Raw genomic sequence first — 6,520 nt, forward strand, 5'->3', positions numbered from 1 at the left:
TTTTGACAAGTTGGGAGTGAGTAGAAAACTAAGAAAAGGGGAGAGGAAATCAAAGAAAACAAGATCTTTTCAGGTGACAAAGGGAAGAGTCAATGTAATAAGGGAGAAAAGGGAGGGAGGGGAGTGTCTGCAGGCTGTGGTCATGGTGAACTCTGAAGCAGTTAACAAATAGGGATTTAACATTTATTAGTCAGATAAATAATTTTGGAGAAGTGACAGGGAAATATACCTCCTAATATATCTGAAAAACATTGATTTATACTGTGAATTTTGAAAGGTAACTTTTTTTCATTAATAGTCTTCATTGACTTTTAAAAACTCATTTCATTTGGAAAATGAAATGATATCTTCAATTTTCTCAACCTAAATGCTTATTTTGTTCAGAGAACAAATTCATAGTTGCTGAACTATCCTTGAAAAGCCCACCACTCACAATAAATGTTATGGCTTTCCTAAACCTGGGATAAAATAAAGCATAAATCAAGGGGTTCGTGGCTGAGTTATAATAAGCACACCAACAGCAAATCTCATAAATGTAGCGGGGTTATGAAGCCCAGAAAGACATCAATCAATGAGTCAATGCTGTACCGTAACCATGAAATTGTAAATGCTATCACCATGATACTCAGGGTCTTAGCTGCTTTTCTCTCTCTCTTGGCCACTCTGGATTTATAAGTGTCTGCTGATGGTGCATCTGTTTGGCCAGCAGTATTTTCCATCTTTTTAGCTTGTTATCTAGCCACAAGAAAAATATTACTATAGAGAATGATCATAACAAGGGTAGGTATAAAGAAGGAGAGAAAATCAATCAACACCCAGTTTTGGTTTACAGCTGTCTGACAACCTCTGATACAGTTGAGGGCACTAGATAGTTTCTTCAGCCCTTCGTCATTGGCACCGGTGGAGAACATGGCACTGCTGTATGCAGTGGGCAGGATCTAGGAGAGTCCGATGCAGATTCCTGACACAGACCCTGTGAACTTGAGAGGAGAGGCCAGAGGGTCAGTAACAGCGATGTCTCTGTCCATGGAGATGAAGCACAAATGGAAGAGAGAAGAGTAACAAAGGGCCACACAGCAGCACGTGTGGAAAGAACAGAAGCTTGGCCCGAAATACCAGCAGCTCTCCCGTCACCCCCACCAGAAAGTCAGCACAGGCCAGAGAGGCGATGGAAAATCGGTGGGAGAGTGCAGCTGCTTGAAATGAAGGATGGAAATCATCATGAGGAGGTTTCCAAGCATGACCAGCAGGGCCCCAAAGCCAAACAGTGTGTAGAGAACCAGGCGGTGTCCTGGCTAGTAGGGAGTTTTCACACAGGAGTCGGTCACGTTCAGGTAGCAGAGCTGCACAGCTGGGGAGGGGGCAAGTTGTCGTTCATTATGCTGCTGTAAACACCATGTCAACATCTGGAGAAGTTCCACCCCTTTGTCAATCACGTAAATAGAGCAGATTTACATTTCCTAAAGGGGGAGAAAAGGGTTTGTTTGTTTTTTTAACTGATTACCTTTGCTTATCGTTACCAAATATTATCTCCATGACCCTCACAAATCCATATTAAGTTTTAATCTCTGAGTCTATGTAATCACAATATATTCCATTTAAATACTCAACAAATGTTAGCCATTATTAATTATTACCATTATTCTTCTAATACTTTAGAATATAATTGGAAACAGGTTTCTAAATCCAGTAAGAATTTAACCTCAACTAAATCTGTTGCAAATTTGCTTTTGCCACAAGTTCTTGCCTTGCAGTTTATTAAATGTCTTCTATTCCCTGGTCCTGATATAGAGAATATTCCTTTTTGTCAAAGTTAGTGAGATGTGTGTGATTTGTTATTTATTAGTTGCCTTTTTCTATTCACTTCGCCCAAGACCATCTGAGGAGTAATGACAGTAACCCTCAGGGCACATGCCAGTTGTAGGCTTGAAGGATCATGCAGGAGGCAGCCGATCAATGATCTTCTCTCATCACTGATGTTTTTATCTCTCTAATCCTTCTCCCTTCCTCTCTGAAATCAGTGAAAATGTATTTTTTTTAAAGAATAGAGTAGTAAGTTGGTCTGGTCTGAAGAATTTGTTGAATATAACATCAAGTCATTTAATATTTAGTGCTCAGCAAGCCTTTTTATTCTCAGGTCTAACTCTTTATAATTGTTTTCTCAGCTACCGATTATTCCTGAGTTTGGTGTTATTTGGGAAATTAAACTTATGCACTCAACCATTGATCTTCCTCCCTGCTTGAAATTCCGATTTCTTTAGTGCTGGTTACGAGGTATGCTGTGCTTTCAGGTTAAGCCTACACTGTTCCAAACTAGAATTAAAAATGTGCAACTGGAAGTAAAGGAACTCAGTCATTATTAAGTTAAGAACATATGAGGGTATGTGGCTCAGCAGTACAGCCTTTAATGTTATGGACAGTGAAGTCATACGATCTTGGATTAAATACAAGAGAAGGGAATCATAGTGCCTATGGTAGTCAGAACAAGAGCCTCTCAAAAACATGTGTCCTAACCCCCAGAACCTTTGAATATGTGACCTTACACGGCCAAGGGTATTTTCCCGATGCAATCTTGAGATGAGGAGATTATCCTACACTATCAACATGGGCTCCGTGCATCACAAGCATCTTGGTGAGGGAAAGAGGGAGGGAGGAGAGTCAGAACGGCCGAGATGTGACCTTGGAGGTAGAAGTGAGAGTGATGCCACCTTCTCCTGGATGTCAGGAGAATGATCATCAGATTCACCAACACCCATGAGCTCAGAATGAAACAGTGTAGTGAAGTGCAACCCAATACAAACAGCATACTTCAAAACAGCATACGTTGAGTGAAAAGACTAAAAATAGTATATGAAATGTTGACACCAGTTTCCTCTAGAAAGTGGGGATTAGAGTTTATTTTTCCTCTTCTGTGCTTCTTGGTATCTTTCAAATTTTCTGTAATAGATGATACTGTTTTTATCATTGAAAGAACTTATTTTCAAAAGAACAATAAAAATGTAAGAAGACACATTGCCGGTGTTGCCTCAAGTGAATTAAGTTATCCAGCTCTGTAAACATTCACAATGACCAACAGGTCCTTCGGATTGCGCTTCTGGGAAAGAGGCAGGCTGGCTTCCCAGGAAGCTCCCCGCCACTGGTGGAGGGCAGAGGTGGTTCAAATTTCAGTCTGTTCTTTGTCAACTTTGTGACCTAGGACAGTATTCTTAACCTATCTGAGCCCTACCCTTTCATAGAACTTTTTTGAGTAAGTATTCAAGTTCTGTAAAGAGAGATTTTTTTTAAAAAATAGTACATATTAATTTTTATTCTGATCTTTCTGGTTTGTTTGTTTGTTTTTCCCCCTTAAGAAACTACCTATCTTTAAAGACTCGTTCAAATGCCACTTCCTCTTTTAAGTCTCTGTGATTGCAACAATTTATGGAGCCCTGCCTGAGCCAGCTACTCTGACAATTTATCCACATGATTATCTCACCTCATCTTCACAAAACTGCAGAATAGGTATTATTATCTCAGATGAGGAAACTGAAACTTATGGGAGGTAAATAACTAGCCCAAGATGACAGGGAAAGGAGGGGGTGCCATCTGAATTTGGTCAGGCCCCTCTGACTTCTTAGCCCTCACTTTTGAACATTGGTCCCTCCTGAAATAAGTGACTGCTCCCTCTTTAAGTTCTGTAGCTCTTTGTTGTAACTTTATTGGGAACTGATTTTTTTTTATTCTGGCTTGTTTGTTCTTATTTTAGTTGTCTTCATGCTTTTCAGACTGAAGTTTTTTTTAGTGGAATGATGACATTTCAGGAATTTTGTATCTAACAGAGTTTAGCATCACACTCGGCACAACTAATAAATATTAGTTGAGAGCTGAATGTAATGCTACAGTCCCCTGAAACTTGGCCCTAAGAGAGGTAGGTCAAGGTTACATACTTTGGATTTTCAAGAACATAGATAAGGCCCTCAGAACAATCCTGGCCTTGCTGTTCCGGACCCACATCCACAGTGACATGAAACCCCTAAGTTCTTCTAAGTCAGGAGAATTGAAAGTATATAAAAAATTTTAATTTAGTTTTATTGATTTCAGAGAGGAAGGGAGAGAGAAAGAGAGATAGATAGATAGATAGAGAAACATCAGTGATGAGAGAGAATCATTGATCAGCTGCCTCCTGAATCCCCTTACTAGGGCTCGAGCCCACAACACAGGCATGTGCCCTTGACCAGAATCGAACCCAGGATCCTTCAGTCCATCGGCCGATGCTCTATCCACTGAGCCGAACAGGCTAGGGCAAATATTTGTTTTTAAGAAAGCTTTCCCTGTGGTTCCAAACTATTCCAGGATGATTGGTGTTATATCTCATAATACACTTGCTGTGGTCAAAATGTGCAAACAGAAAAAGATCACTTTCAAGTCTGGCAGCTACTTCCAGGCTAAGTTAAGAGTGAGACAAAATGAGGACACCATGACACACTCACTGGAATTTTGTGTATATTAGTCAATTTTTTCAGCATAACAAACAAACTTCCAATGATTTACAATAAACATTTACTTTCTGCTCATGTTACATGAGGGCCGCGATGACAGCTGCCCTGCTCCCAGCTGTAGGTGAGCCGTAGGTCTGCCTTGCGTCTTCTCATTCTGGGACCCAGGCTGAAGGAGCAGCTGCTATGGAGACAACCTGTTCTCAGGGAAGTGGTAGAAATGTAAGACCTGGGCTGAACCCTACAATTACATTGAAAGCTCTAGTTTGAACATGGATTGCACATCGCATGACCAAGCACAAGATCAGTGGATCGGGGACATTTGCTCTCTCCAAGGGAGTAGGAAGCAGGGAAGACTAGAGTGGGAAAGGAACATAAAATAGAGATGAAGAGTGTGGAAGACAATACTCCGTGGCATCATGTGGTAGGTGCCAAGGGTCAGGACCACAAATAGCCAATCCCTTCTCTTTGATGATCAAAGTCTTTGAAATTCCAACTTTGCAGCTATTACAGTTCCAGAAAAAAAGCTATGCGAACTTAAAACTCAACATAGAAGAGGAAGCCTGATTCCCTCACGCACTTTGTGGGTCACTATTAATGTGACTTCTTGATTCTTGATGCCCCTGCAGAACTAAGTTTATGGAACAGAGCTATTCAGAAGCAATACAAAAGGGCTCTTGCTATGGAAATGGCCCTGCTCAAAACCCCTAGTCATATACATGACATGTGGGTCACATATTTATACTGATATACATATACACCCATAGGTGTTATATATTCATACATGCTGTAGCTGTGGTGAGCTGTAACCTGGTTTGACCAAATTGTAAGAAAACAATATAATTAAATTGGGAGATGTTTAGAGAAAAAATAATGGTCAGGTTCATACTTAACGAGAAGGCTCTATCTTAGAATTTGAAATCATACTGTTTTTGTGAAACAGGAAATTTTTAAAAACATACACATGACAAAACAATAATTCTAAGCAAGTACAAAAAACATCAAGAAATGATTCTGCTTATTGAACTACTTCCCAGTGGAGATGAACATGAGCATTTACCAGGCTGCAGGCTATCGCAGTTAATGGTGAGGTCTGATTGCCACTGACTTCTGTTCACATTTGATCACAAAGTCATCATGCTCAGGAGAAGGACATGCTATTCACATGTGGTTCGATTCTGAGGAAGCATGTGGCATAGGTACTTGTTTTTCCAAATAAAATCATATACTATCATAAAATCAAAAGAGAGTAGTTCTAACTTGTGTGATTTAAAAAAAAAGAAAAAAATACTAAAGTGGTGAGATGTGGTTCATTATCACTTTTATTTTTATTATTTTTGTGTGGAAAATATTCCACATATTTTCAAATTTCTATTTATAAAGGAAAAGGAGAAAAATATTTCTTTAAAAATATAAATACATTAAAAAAATAATCCAGTTACTCTATGGTCATGGAAATAGACAAACCTGGCGTACAAACCTGTTTAGTGATTGGATTCCAAGGAGACAGGGAGCCTAAAGGGAACATTTTGAAAAATGTTCCAAATACTTGACTATGATTATGAACAATAAGGTGAAGTTAGGACTCAAACAATGCTTCCCAAAGTTAGATTATTTGATATTTGAGCTTAAGAACTCCTTAGAAAACAAACAGTTACAAACACTTCATTTTTAAAATGAAAAAAAAAAAAATCAGTGATGGGGGAGAAAGTCAAAGATTGCTGAAGTGGTCACACCTGTCCCTACCACGTGGTAAGACTAGGAAATCCTGACCTTGGTGCTTTTTTTCCTCCACCTTCCTATCTTAGTTGTCTCAAGAAAGTAATGAATGAGGACTCAAATATTTTCACAGTTTTAATTTCTCCAATAGATAGTTAGGTGATCGCTCTCTCTCTCTCTCTCTCTCTCCCCCTCCCTCTCTCTCTCCCTCTCTCTCTCCTTCCTACATACTACTATAGGAACATTCAATGAAGGAAGAGAAGTTAATTTCTCCCGTCCACTTAAACCAGGCTGCCTGGAAGCATGCCCCAAAACTCATGACACCA

At 39.5% G+C, this 6,520-nt stretch overlaps 1 pseudogene; it reads right to left on the reverse strand.

Annotated features, from left to right (window-relative positions):
- Positions 1 to 358: 358 nt before the first annotated feature.
- Positions 359 to 1,406, reverse strand: LOC102255028 (annotated as a pseudogene).
- Positions 1,407 to 6,520: the final 5,114 nt, after the last annotated feature.

This window comes from Myotis brandtii, unplaced genomic scaffold (assembly GCF_000412655.1).
Source record: "Myotis brandtii unplaced genomic scaffold, ASM41265v1 scaffold123, whole genome shotgun sequence".
NCBI lineage: Eukaryota > Metazoa > Chordata > Mammalia > Chiroptera > Vespertilionidae > Myotis > Myotis brandtii.